This window comes from Ursus maritimus, unplaced genomic scaffold (assembly GCF_017311325.1).
Source record: "Ursus maritimus isolate PB19 unplaced genomic scaffold, ASM1731132v1 scaffold_15, whole genome shotgun sequence".
NCBI lineage: Eukaryota > Metazoa > Chordata > Mammalia > Carnivora > Ursidae > Ursus > Ursus maritimus.
Window position 1 is genome coordinate 24,430,095 of NW_024423897.1, and position 12,939 is coordinate 24,443,033.

General features: G+C 43.0%; 1 long non-coding RNA gene across 1 annotated transcript; it reads right to left on the reverse strand.

Moving 5' to 3' along the window:
- Positions 1-2,080: 2,080 nt before the first annotated feature.
- Positions 2,081-6,211, reverse strand: LOC121102735. Its single transcript, XR_005834805.1, has 2 exons — positions 6,061-6,211; positions 2,081-2,413 (listed from the first exon to the last, which is right to left on the reverse strand). It is a non-coding gene; the product is annotated as an uncharacterized LOC121102735 (long non-coding RNA).
- Positions 6,212-12,939: the final 6,728 nt, after the last annotated feature.

Below are 12,939 nucleotides of genomic sequence, written 5' to 3' on the forward strand. Positions count from 1 at the left end.
ATCAAGTAGAAATTATGATGTAGTTCTAAGTATGATAGAAATACTCCTACCAAAGGCTGATGATTGACCAAACAACGTCCATACACATGCGTGCGCATTGTAGCTCATCTCCACCCCCTCCCCCGCACTATCCCCGAATCCTGATCTTCCTCTATCACAAATTCCAGGTGGATCAAAGATTGTCTATGAAAAAATGAAATACTTATAAATCTAAGTGAAATGGTCATTTTTTAAAAAGACTTATTTTTTTATTTCAGAGAGAGAACCCGAGCATGCATGGTGGGGGCAGAGGGAGAGGATCTCAAGCAGACTCCCAGCTGAGCTCGAAGTGGCTGCTTAATCTCACAAACCCTGAGATCACGACCTGATTCGACATCAAGAGTTGGTGCTTAACGGACAGAGCCACCCAGGTATCCCTGAAATGGTAAATTTAAAATACTGTTTGAGAGGGGAGGGCAGAAAACACACCATAGTGTTAGAGCATATAAGATTTTATGACTTAATGTAAGGCAAACAATACTATAGGTATTTCCAAAGACTTACAAAAAAATGTTTGTCATTTGTATTGAAAAACATTCCCCCGAAAGAGAATGTCTGTAATATATGAAGTGGTCTTAGAGATTGATCAAAAAAGATAAGAGTAGTAATAAGTGATAATTTGCTCAACTGGTGAGCAAATCAATAAATATTTTAAATAATTATTTAAAATATTTTTAAATCTTGGTGATTATAGGATAAAAAATACAGCACATTGCCCTTTTTTGCAAAGCTTAGGAAGTATAGGTTTGATATATTAGTAGCAAGGACTGATAAAAAGACCACCAGACTAAGAAGAGAGAAGTCAACAAAGGCATAATCTACTAAATTCTCATGGTTGACGGGTCAGTTGATGGATTTTTAGCAACAATGGAATTGCGATATTTCTTTTAGATCTTGAACTGTGTAAGTCATCTTTCCTTCTTTCAGTTCCTTAATTCACCTCTTCTTCTCTCCAAAGTCCATGATACACACTTTCTCTTCTCGCCAACATTTCAAATCACCGGTCTTGCAACGCAGCCACGTCCACTAGCTCTTTTCTGCACACGTCCGACCTCTTCTCGGTCTGAGCAAGACAGTCATGGTAACAAGGCCCACATATCAACTCTAGGCTTGTCTACCCTCTTAACCTTAGACTACAAAACTGCCCAACTACAACACGCTTACCATCAGCTTTCTCAGATTCTAGCTTACAGAGTACTCCTGCAGAAATCACAGAGCCTAGTAGGCCGCCCCACAGCTCAAGAGTAGCGTGTTCACTGTGCTGCAGAAATTCTTTCACTTACCTCTTGTTCATTCTCTAGATCACAGGCCACAATACCCTTTCCAGACTTTCTTCATCTTCCCCAGGATCTCGTTTCCCACTTTACCAGATACCATCATGACGCCTTCTACTCCAGAAGTTGAAGGAGAATCTGTCTCTTTATCAAACTGCTGGTCTTTTCTTCCTGGTCAAGTGGGAACACCTCTGTAGAGGGATACCTTTATTCTTTTCCTCGTTTCCTGGGGACTTTAACTTTTAATTTTTTCTTTATATAGCAACTTGAATTTCTACATGTTCACTAGTTCATTCCTTCAATATTCATCCAACCATCCATCATCCATCCATGTACCCTTACATTAATTTTTTTTTAACGATTTTATTTATTTATTTGACAGAGATAGAGACAGCCAGCGAGAGAGGGAACACAAGCAGGGGGAGTGGGAGAGGAAGAAGCAGGCTCATAGCAGAGGAGCCTGATGTGGGGCTTGATCCCATAACGCCGGGATCACGCCCTGAGCCTAAGGCAGACGCTTAACCACTGTGCCACCCAGGCGCCCCCCTTACATTAATTTCATATGCAAACAACAGACTTATCTATTCATGAAAGATATTCACTTGAATATGTTTGCTCTTCAGTTTATCATTCCTTTTCTTTCTTTCATAATCAATTTCTTAGTATCTCGTCATCCAGACAAATTGTTTTCATTTCTCACTTTACTAGTGAAACACGTTTTCAGTGACTCTTGTTGGCTTTTCTCAATCCTCATTCTTTTTTATTTCTTTGCATCCTTTTACTCTGCTAACCAGCTTTTCCTGAAAGCATCCTCTGTCCTTGACTCCTGACACGTTGTCTGTATATTCTTCACCCCTTTGATCACTATTCGTCTCTTTACTGCCACTTCCTCTTCCTGTTCTCCAAATTCTCTCTAGAAGTCTCTCTCCCCTCTTCAGCCCAGCCTTTCCCAAAGTGTGCACCATATAGCACTAGCCATAGGTGTGATGATAGCAGTTGTCCTGAAGCAAAAAGGGTCCTGTTGTCCAAGAAGTTTTAGGAACAAATAGGCAATTCAATGAAGTTAAGTGTAGCTCTGGTCTTCAAGACTTCTTCAGGACCTTTTTTAAAAAAAAAAAAAAAAGATTTTATTTATTTATTCGACAGAGATAGAGACAGGCAGCGAGAGAGGGAACACAAGCAGGGGGAGCGGGAGAGGAAGAAGCAGGCTCATAGCAGAGGAGCCTGATGTGGGGCTCGATCCCACAACGCCGGGATCACGCCCTGAGCCGAAGGCAGACGCTTAACCGCTGTGCCACCCAGGCGCCCCTTCTTCAAGACCTTTAACTGCTAATATGCATTGTTAATATCCGGGGGGCTATGTGGAGCTAGGGTATGCTCAGTTTCTCAAATTTATTTTACCATAGAACATTTCTTTTTATAGAAAGTCTCTGGACACCTGAATTCCATACAACTCATGATGGAAAAGAGTGAATATCTTCAGTTTTCCATCATGATCTCTCTCATAATATTGCTCTACTAACCACTCTCATGTAGCCTCTCCTGCTGCCTTCCACACGCTATGCTTCCTAATAGTTCCAGGTGGAAGTACCTTTTCCCTCTTCCAAAAGCAAGAAGAAGCCTTAGAAGTAATGTTAACATCTTGCTTGGTATTATTATGATATTTATCATATTCAGCCTATTCATGTGAGATTGTTAGCTTCTCAAGAACTGTGTCTGTGCACTTTGCACCGGCCAGGAATGATTTCAGCTGCAAGTAGCAAAAACCCAACCCAGAGGGCCTTAAACAGCAAGGAAATTCACTTTATTGTGTAACAAGAAGATCAGGGGTAGGATAGCACCAGGATTGATTAATTCAGGGGCTCAGTGTTACTATCAAGACTCAGGTGTTTATCCTCAGTCCTTGTGTTCAATAACCTCATGACCCCAGGTGTCACATTTAGGTACAAGTTTAGAAGCAACATGAAAGTCCACAGCAATTCCTGCAGGTGTATTTTAGGATGCCAGAAGCACACTGGCATCTCTCCCTCCCACATTTTGTTGGACAGAACAAGATCACATGCCTTCCCGAAAGCAGTCACTAGCAAGCGGAATGAGGTTTCCCATTTCCTACTGGACTGGCTTGGACAACCTGTGGAGCTAGGATTTGGATCATCTTTGAGGAGGAATAGACCTGAACAAGATAGAGATTCTGTTAGCAAGGTGGGAATGGGAAGAAGTATATTCATATCTTGCTATCTTGCTCTGCTCCCCACAGAGTACAATGAACATTCTATGGACTTGCTAAGTGAGCAAAAGAACAGGTAGGTGGTTGTGCCAAATTATGTGTTTAGTCAAGATTTTGTAACTTGTAACCTGTCTACTACATTTCCTGCCTTTTTAGGAGGAAGACTCCAAATTTACCTGAGAAGGAATATTCATGGGTGAATATTTATAGTTACTAACTCTATATTTGAAATATTAAAGCCTTTGTCCTCCCTATACTCTTTATACCAGTAATATCAGGAACCAGGAATATAATAGAGCCATTTTGAGTAAATGTCTCCAAGGGAATTCACAGTGATAACATCAAAATAACATAAAATAGATTCTAAATTAAGATTTTCATTGTTTTCATCAACAAAATTATAACTTTGGGAAGCTTCTTTTTCTTTTCCCTCATATTCAAGATAGCAACCATATCACATTGTAAGTGATTTGATGCCAGTAGTTGAATCAGTCTGTATTTTAATTTAGTATTTCCTCCAGACATTCTTTGAACATGTGTCAACAGGAAAGAACGTGTTTCAAAAGCCACTTCTACTCATTTCTCCCTTAATAAACAAAGTTTGAATGTGTCTTAGTTCTCTCTATGCTTTCTGAAATTTGCCAAAAATCAAATAAACAAAAAAACAAACCAAAAACCCAGACTTACCAGAACTGGTTAAGACCAAATTCTAAAGAAGGTAAAACTGACCATGGGGACACTTTCATCTCTAGTCTCAGTACCTTGATTTCTCTTTACAATCTTCATCTGCAAGGATTTATTGTCAGCAAACACCTGCCAACATCTCATAGCTCAAAAATATTTTAAGGTGTTGTCCCTTCATCAGGTATTCTCATTTTATTTAATGTTTCTTAAATAATAATAATAAAAACTACAGATCCAGAGGAAACATCTTTAAAGATGGGCTGTCAGGTATGGTAGCAGGGATGAAAATGGTTTGGGTAGAGAATAGTCCTTGTTTTGGACAAGTCACATCACATTGGCATCATCTATTCTGGGTAAGTAACAGGCTGGCCATAGACATGTTTTGTTTTTGCACATTATTGGGTAATTGATAAGCCAGAAGCCCCTGAGCTGCCAAAGCTGAGATGTTTCAATCTGTTACACTAGAAGTGCTGAGGCACATGTATTTCCACCCAATACGTGTGTGTAGATTGTGTGGGTGGTGGCCACAGAAATATTTTAAAGTTTGGATTTCAACCAGACAGTACTCTTCTCACTAGAATGCATTTAAAACCCTTCTCTGAAAAAGCAAAGAAGATGAAGAGTGATGGACCCAGGAACTATGTGCCTCCGGTTCCCGGACTGCATTCACACCCACAGAGGAGCCATTTCCACGCAACATGTAGCAAGAATATAGGAAGCTGGGCAGTGGGATAGCATGATGCTGAGGAAGAAGGCCCTTCTCTGAATGGCACTGGTCTTACGGTACCACCTGCCAGACTCCTGTAAGATCAAAGTCTCATGCAGGCAGAAGTCAGAGTGTCCTTGTGACTCACTTGATAGGATCGAGGCCAGTAGGTTGCAGCACCGGCTGACAGTATTCAAAGACCAACCCGACCAAAGCCAAGGATGCTTCGTGTGGGATCTAAATCATGGGGCTCGGTAATCTATAAGATGAGGAGGCTTTTAATAATTTATAGTTCAGGGGAGAAGAAAAACTCTCCTAGCAGACCCATCAGCTTTCCTTCCCAGACATCTAGAATAGTCTTCATTGTTTGTTCTTTAGGCTTTTATTTTGTGAAGGTGTCAGAAGAGATCCATATAGAAAAGAGACTGGTGATGAGGAAGGTCACGTACGTCCAAATGACCAATCCTCTTGGAGAAAAGGGTCAGAAAAAAAAGTGATATAAAATCCCTTGGTCAAAACCAACATCTGGTAAATCTATTATTTTATCTAAAAAATAATTTTCTGGGGGAAAATCTCTTCTTTCTCAGGTTTTAAAGTACTAATAATTACCATTGGCAACAATTGGCATTCTGAACTATATTTTTAACTTGTTAAATAAAAGATTACTGTTCCAATGGGAAAACAAGGAATAAAAGCAGTAGGCAGCCAGCATTTTGCCAAATGCATCAGAACGAAGCCAAGACTTCATGATAATTTAGCAGTGAAGGCTTAGTCCCTGCTGACATTCATTTTCTAGACAGAGAATCAAGTCCTGGACACAGAACAAAATCAACATGGAACATGCATAGAAGGATCGTCTGAATATGGACAATGCAAGTAGGAGACAGGGACAATTCAGACAAGTCTACAACAGAGATTTGTGTTTTCTCCAATTCATTAGTAAACACGAAGTTTATACCTGAAGTCTTACAGTGATACCGTTTAGCTGAGATATATGCATATGTTCATATATGTGATTTTCAAGGTAACTGTTGAGTAAACTTGACATAATTGGGCTTAATCATTATCAACATGTCCTTTTATAGTCCAAAGTCCTGAGTTAAAGAAATAGCCCATGTACAGTTACTTACCTGCCTGAATCAAAAGCATAATTCTAGTGCCCGTAATGCACCTCTTTCAGGATGTTGTTTCAACAAAGCGAATATATGTCTGCTTGGACCACAAGTGTGAAAATCACAGGATATTATTGCTGAAAGAGATGGTTTCAGTCAGCTCTGGGCAGGAAACAGAATCTGCATCAGGAGAAAATGAAGAGACTTTAATGAAGAGACTACTCGACAGAGGTGTGGGCAAAGCAAAGGGACTTGAGCACCCAGGGACTTGCAACAGCTGGGAGTCACTGCCACTCCTGATAGCCCAGGAGAGTTCAGCGGTGAGGGGAAGGTGCCCAGCAGGAGCCGTGAGCATGAGAGGACACAGCCCTGCCATAAACACAAGCTACAGCCCGGGAGGAGTAGGGAAGAAATGCCAAAACCCTCTCTCCTCCTCTGATCCCCATTGGTATCCAACCCAACGAGAAGCTGGGACGCAAGGGAGCCTGGGTGATGTAGTCCATGGAGGACATGGGGCATGGCAGGAAAGGGCAGAGACTAGATTTGAGGTGGGTGAGACAAATGGTGGAAAAGTACCTCAGAAATCTGTCCTTTGTGCTCGGACTGTCCCTGGACAGGTCCCCGGTGGGCAGTGTGGGTAGCAGGCACGTGACTATATGAAGCAGCTTATACCTGGCAGAGGTCAGAGTCCTCTTGTTAAAGATGAGGCTGGCCTCTCCGTGGATACCTGGATGCCCCAGTGCCCAGAGCAATTAGTCCTGGTCAGCCTGTGATCGTGCCAGGAGAGGGACTGGTGTTTTCCGAACCACTGGTGTTCCTAGGGAAATTCTGCAGCTGGCTTGTGGCATCTCGCTCGTCAGCCAGGAAAGACCAGACTCTCCGCAAGCATGAACACCGAGCTGGTGGCATAGGGCTGGAGTTGAGCACTGACACGTCAGGTCAGTCTTGTGTGCAGTCTCTGATGACACCAGGTGAGAAGCTGGCGTTCCCGACTCGTACAGCCCAAAGTATAGCTCTGTTTGGCTTCTGGTGCACGGCTCTAGGACGGGCCACGGGGAAAGTGGTCTCGTCTCCCCGTGAACTCTGCTCTGTCTGATCCAGGGCATGGGCACTGCTTTGCCAGTTGCCCTTGTTTACAAGAAACTCCAGGCAGGAATGGACAGGGTAGTGTGGGTGGCAGCACTACTCCCACAGCAGACAAGAACAAGGGAGGGTCCCCTTGTTCCCTGGCCCCTTAGCCAAAATCTTCTTTAATCAACTGCATGTCCACTCAGGAAGCCAAGATGACTGGGCAAAACTCATCTGCGTTGCTTTGCAAAGTGCGGTGATCAGTAAGGTGAACATGGAATGTTGTGATCCAGCGTGTGTGTGTGTCGTTACTCTGCCACCTGACCTGTGGCTGGTGGCTAGACATCATAATGGGACAAAGAATTAAACAGGAAAAGCAAAATACACGCGCCCTTTGAAAACAGTTACATAAGCGTCCTTGAATAAATAAGTAACATTTATTTGTGGTGCATGGCGAGTTGCTCAATGCCATCCACGTTTATTTTTGATTGTTTGACACGCTGCTAAGTTATGTCTTTAATCTCTTCATCACGAGGAAGGTTTGGACTTCCATACATTTTGCTGCGGGAAAAATATTGCTTTTTATTATTTCACTGAAGCCCACTTTGTCAGGGATCCAGTGGCTATAGCAACGAAATCTCCTGTTGACTCTCAGCTCCTGTTCCTCTCAGCTCAACCCCTGAAAATTAGTTGGAACAGATTAGAGTGAGCCCTCCGAAAGTCATCTTTTGGTTTGAGAGGGGCAGGGAGCTGGAAGGCTCATCTGTTCTTTGATCCTCTGTGACTTCTCTGATCCTGGGAGTCGGTATGATTCATCTCGTGCAAGGTCTTGTTGTTCTGCTCACTTGGAAACTTCAGGCTGTTATAAATAAGGCCCACTCCTGGCCGCCTTGACCTTCAGCCTTGCAGCTGGAGTCTGCAGACCCCAGAGCCCCCGAAACCTGGACCAATGCTGAGGGCTCTTTCCACATGTGCAAGGCCATGCCTACAAAAATAAACCATTTTAACAGTTTGGGACTCCACGGACTTTTTACTGTATAAATTAAGTTTCATCCACACCTGCCCCCACCCCAAGTAAATGGCGTCAGAGGGGTTAGTGGGTGGCCACAGAGCTGGAGATTCTGTCACTTGCTGGGGACCTGCTCTCTCCTCTCTTTTTCTTTTCTGTGCATCCACTTGCGTGCTCTGAAACCCGGAATCACGGGGCCATGGGGAGCCAATTCAGGAGGAGGCCTCTGGTGGAGGCCCAGCCCAAGGCCACGTTGTTATCAACACATTTGGAGTGCCCACTGCTGGCCAGGACCTGGGCCTCGTGTGTCAATTCAACCCTATGGCGTCAGCACTCTTGTGTGTTTCTGCACCTGGGGAAATCAAGGCTTACCGACGTAAATGTCATGCTCAGTTGGTAGTATTAATAAGTTGTATACTCAGGATTGGAACTCAAGTGACCTGACCCCCCAAATCGGGCATTCCTAGCCACTGTTCCGTATGATGAAGTCATTTTGCTCCGTCCACCCTCCTCTACTTTCTGACAGAGGACCTAGGGGTCACAGGAAGTAGTGGGCTTGGTGCCGGAGTGGGTGGTGGGGCCAGCAGGTGCTGGGCGGAAAGGAAAGTGATCCAATCAACGTTCCCAGTCACATGTGAGTGACATAATGCTGGATCTGCCTCCACCATTTTAATTTTAGAAGAGGGTGAAGTGAGAACACACCCTTTAAAGCATGGCTCCTTGAGACTGCGGGCAGTGTGCGAGGGCGCTGGGGGTGAGGAGGTGCACGCCCTTCACCATCACTTGGGGAGCTGGGGTTCGTCAGGCTGTCTCTGGTTTGCTTATTTCTTCTCAGAGGCTATGCCATTTCTTGACCCCCTCAGACGTGCGGGACCTGAGCCAAGCACTGCGAAGACCATGACAATAATCATAAAACGATTTCTGCTCAAGGGAACTAGACAGCTGCCTGGATGTAAAGGACAGTGCTAGAAGTATAGAAATGTCTAGGTGGGCGAGAGATCAGCGAGGAGATCAGCGAAGGCACCACACAGCCCCTGGCATCTCAGCCTCAAGGGGCGAAGAATTTCAATGGATGGAGAAAGGAAGTGAAGCAGGTGGATGAAGGAGGAGGCCCAGGCTACACTGGTCATTGACTGTGGACACATTTGCCTACAATCTGGTCTTTTCTGTTTTCCGTGAAGAGAACATTTAGCCGCTTACTAACCTATAACTACTAGTGTTGCGTAACTACTACAGGGCAAGATTTTTAAAAACCAAAAAGTTTAAAATATCTATTTAGTTAAAAATAAATTACAAAATTACAAGGTATTAAGTGTTTCTTAACTCTGGTTTCTTTAGCAGTCGAGTAAGCAACTTACCCTGAACCGCTTCTTCAGTCAGATGTTTTCTGGTTCTAAGCTCAGAGCTCTGTGTATTTAGGGCTTGAGAGGCTTTCGGGGAAGACATTTATTGCTTCCAGCCGCTTCTCCTCTTCTCAGGTACTAATGGGCTTTGATTATCTGTTATGTTAATTGCCCGAGCGGCGGGACTGTACGTGGGGCAAAGCATTACTTTGCATTTCCAAGACTCAGACTCTCCGAATTGCACGTCCCGCGCTCTGATGATGTCCTGCCGCCAAACGCTCTGATGATGTCCTGCCGCCAAATGCTCTGATGATGTCCTGCCTCAAGGAGACGCGTGGCGTCCTGCAGTTTGTGTAGCTTTGTAGCTGCAAGCGCACAATTTTGAAGGCTCGCCATGTAGGATTGTTCAACGGAGTGGGTGCCTCACGGTTTTTTGCTTGTATGGGGTGTGTGTGTGTGTGTGTGTGTGTGTGTGTGTGTTTCAGCCAGTTAGGGGGAGGTGATCATGGCAGGCATGCCACGCCTGTTATCTCCTTTTCAAACAGCTTTACTAAGTGACTTCCTCTCAAGTCGCTTCAAAAGGGCCTGCCAGCTATTCTCTGGGAGGGTCAGATACACTACAAGTCTTGTTTTCAGTAGGGACTCTTGTTTGGATGTGGGATGCTGGGAAGGTGATCATTCAGGGCCTTAGTTGAAGTTCCATTATTTTAAGTTCATAAAATGAAGGCATTAATACTAAAAAAATTACCATGGATCAGTGCTCATCAAATTATTTATTATAATAAGGGCCGATCCCTTATAAACCAGCTTTGTGGACTAGACCACATAAAGGTTAAAATTGTGATTTGCCATCGTGAGAACAATTTGAATACAGAAAGCCAGAAGTATGTTGGATTCCGTTCATTCTTGGAGACATTGTTTGGTGTATTATTCAGTGAGTACTTCCTAGATATATTTACAAAGCAGCCAGGCCCAGCATGTTGTCTGGAAGTGGTGGTGTATACACGGGCTCATGATCCACTGTTAGAAATGTAAGCTGGGGGGCGCCTGGGTGGCTCAGTCATTAAGCATCTGCCTTCAGCTCAGGGCGTGAACCCAGGAACCTGGGATCCAGCCCCACATCAGGCTCTTGCTCCGCTGGGAGCCTGCTTCTTCTTCTCCCACTCCCCCTGCTTGTGGTCCCTCTCTCGCTGGCTGTCTCTCTGACAAATAAATAAATAAAATCTTAAAAAAAAAAAAGAAAGAAAACGAAATGTAAGCTGGGTGTGTGTGCACGTGGGTGTGTGGGTGTGCACTCTGGAACTGAAAGTGGGCACATATGCCTCATATATGGGCACACATGTGTACAAATACGTAAATATACGTATATATGTATACACACATACATGCACAGCACATGTATCTCACTTGGATTCCTCTAGTCTGATCAAGTTAGGATGATGTTTATCAGGCAGTTTGCAAGGGTAAGGTCTTTGATGCCATCACATAAAGTTGTAGTGGATTAAAGGTTGGTAAAAACATTGGCTAAGCAAACTGTTGATGATAGGTCAACAAAAAAAAAGGAGGAATATTTATTTGGACAACGACTATATTTCATTGATTATAAGATGTTAACAGTATCATATATGCCATGAAGTTAAAAAAAATTCTTCAAATTAAACTCTGATGTAATGCTTCTATAGCTCTTGAATTTTTATGTATACTTTAAAAAAAGTTTTTTATTATTGAAGTATAGTGTTTGACTTATTGAAAGCACTCTTTTAGGTTTATCTGGACATAGATTTTTATCACTTAGAACTTTTGAACATTTGTAGGATGAAAAATATCAATTCAAAAAATTAGTTAAAATATTTCTTAATGAGTTCAAATTCATACCTGGTCCTTCTGAATCACATGTCAATATCATGTCTTTTTCACAGAGTGTAGCTCCTGGACCATTAAGATCATCAGTAATGCAGCGTGTCTTAAAAGCTAGCCCCACTACTCTCTGAGATTCTCTTCCAAGTAACTGGCACCTCAGCCTGCAAGTTTTGATGTGTACATGTAAGCAATGACTTCCATCATCATGGCCAAATTCCAGCTTGTTAACATGTGAAGATGTGTGTCTTAGAATCAGGGAAGTATGCTAAAAAAATTTTTGAAGTGTATTATGTAGTTAAAAATTCTAGGTCAATCCCTCAAAAATAGGCTTTGTCTATCAGAAATCTCCAGAGTAAAGATAAGTACTAATTCTGCTAACATATGACTGGGAGAAACCAGTAGTCTAGAGGTTTCTCAAATTTTTGAGTTTGTCAGAATCAAGTGTCTTGTTAAATATGTTGATCCCTATGTCCACCCCCAGCTCACCAAACTGGAATCCCTGGCTGTGCCATTTTGACATCAGGACACTCTGACACAGGTGGTCTGGGCAACTGTGCTTTTTTTTTTTTTTTTTTAGAAAAAGAGAGAGCATGCCTGTGAATGGGGGGGGGGGATTGTGGGGTGGGGTGACAGAAGAAGAAGGAGAGAATCTTAAGCAGGCTCACACCCAGCACAGAGCCTGATTCAGGGCTTGATCTCATGACCCTGAGATGATGACTTGAGCTGAAATCAAGAGTTGGGGGCTCAAAGGACTGAACCACCCAGGCGCCCCAGGGCAACTGTACTTTGATGGGCTCTGCCCTGAGCCCTGTCCGAGGCACCCTCAGTGTGCATTAAGCTCTCAGACTGTAGGCTTGGAGACTTCATGAAGTCTGTGTCAGCCAGAAGAAAGCAAGGCACTTAAAAAAAAAAGAAGAAGAAGAAGAAAAGAAGGCCATAATGTGGTCCTTCACTGGGAGGATCCCAGGAAGAAAAGAGCCAAGCTATTTCGAGGCCAGATTAGAAAATGAGTCAGAAACTGCCAATTCTTTAAAAAATTATAAATAAGGGGTTTGGAAGTTACACTTCTTGTTTATCTTCTTCTAGTGCTTACCTTGAACTTTATTTAAAAAACATTCAGTTATTTATTCAACCCACATATCATGTAAAGACTAAGGCTCTTCATCACTAGACAAAGTCCGATGATGAGTTTGGTGAGGGTGGTCCCGATTCATATTTTATTACATTACAAAAGGGGTCAGCTTAAGGTCAGGCCAAGGAAGTGCCATGTTATTAGAGAAGCAAAGTAGCAGAATCATTTCCTATGATTCGTGTATTAATCAGAAATCCCAGCCTTTCCACAATTCCTAATGAAAGTTCCAAATGTCTTAGCAAGAGCTTCTAACCTGACTTTTTAAACCAATGTTCTCTTATGTCAACATTTCTAATGTCTAAATGACTTCCAATGCCTAGCTAATTCTTTAGTCATTTTGGAAACTGGTGATTAAAAAAAAAAAAACAGACAAAAACAAACAAACAAAAAAGCTCCTCTTTTGGCCCACAAGAACAATTTGTGAGCTGTCCAGTCATCGCATGCCAGGTTTGGGCGAGGAAGGCTATAAGGGAGAGGAAGTGGAG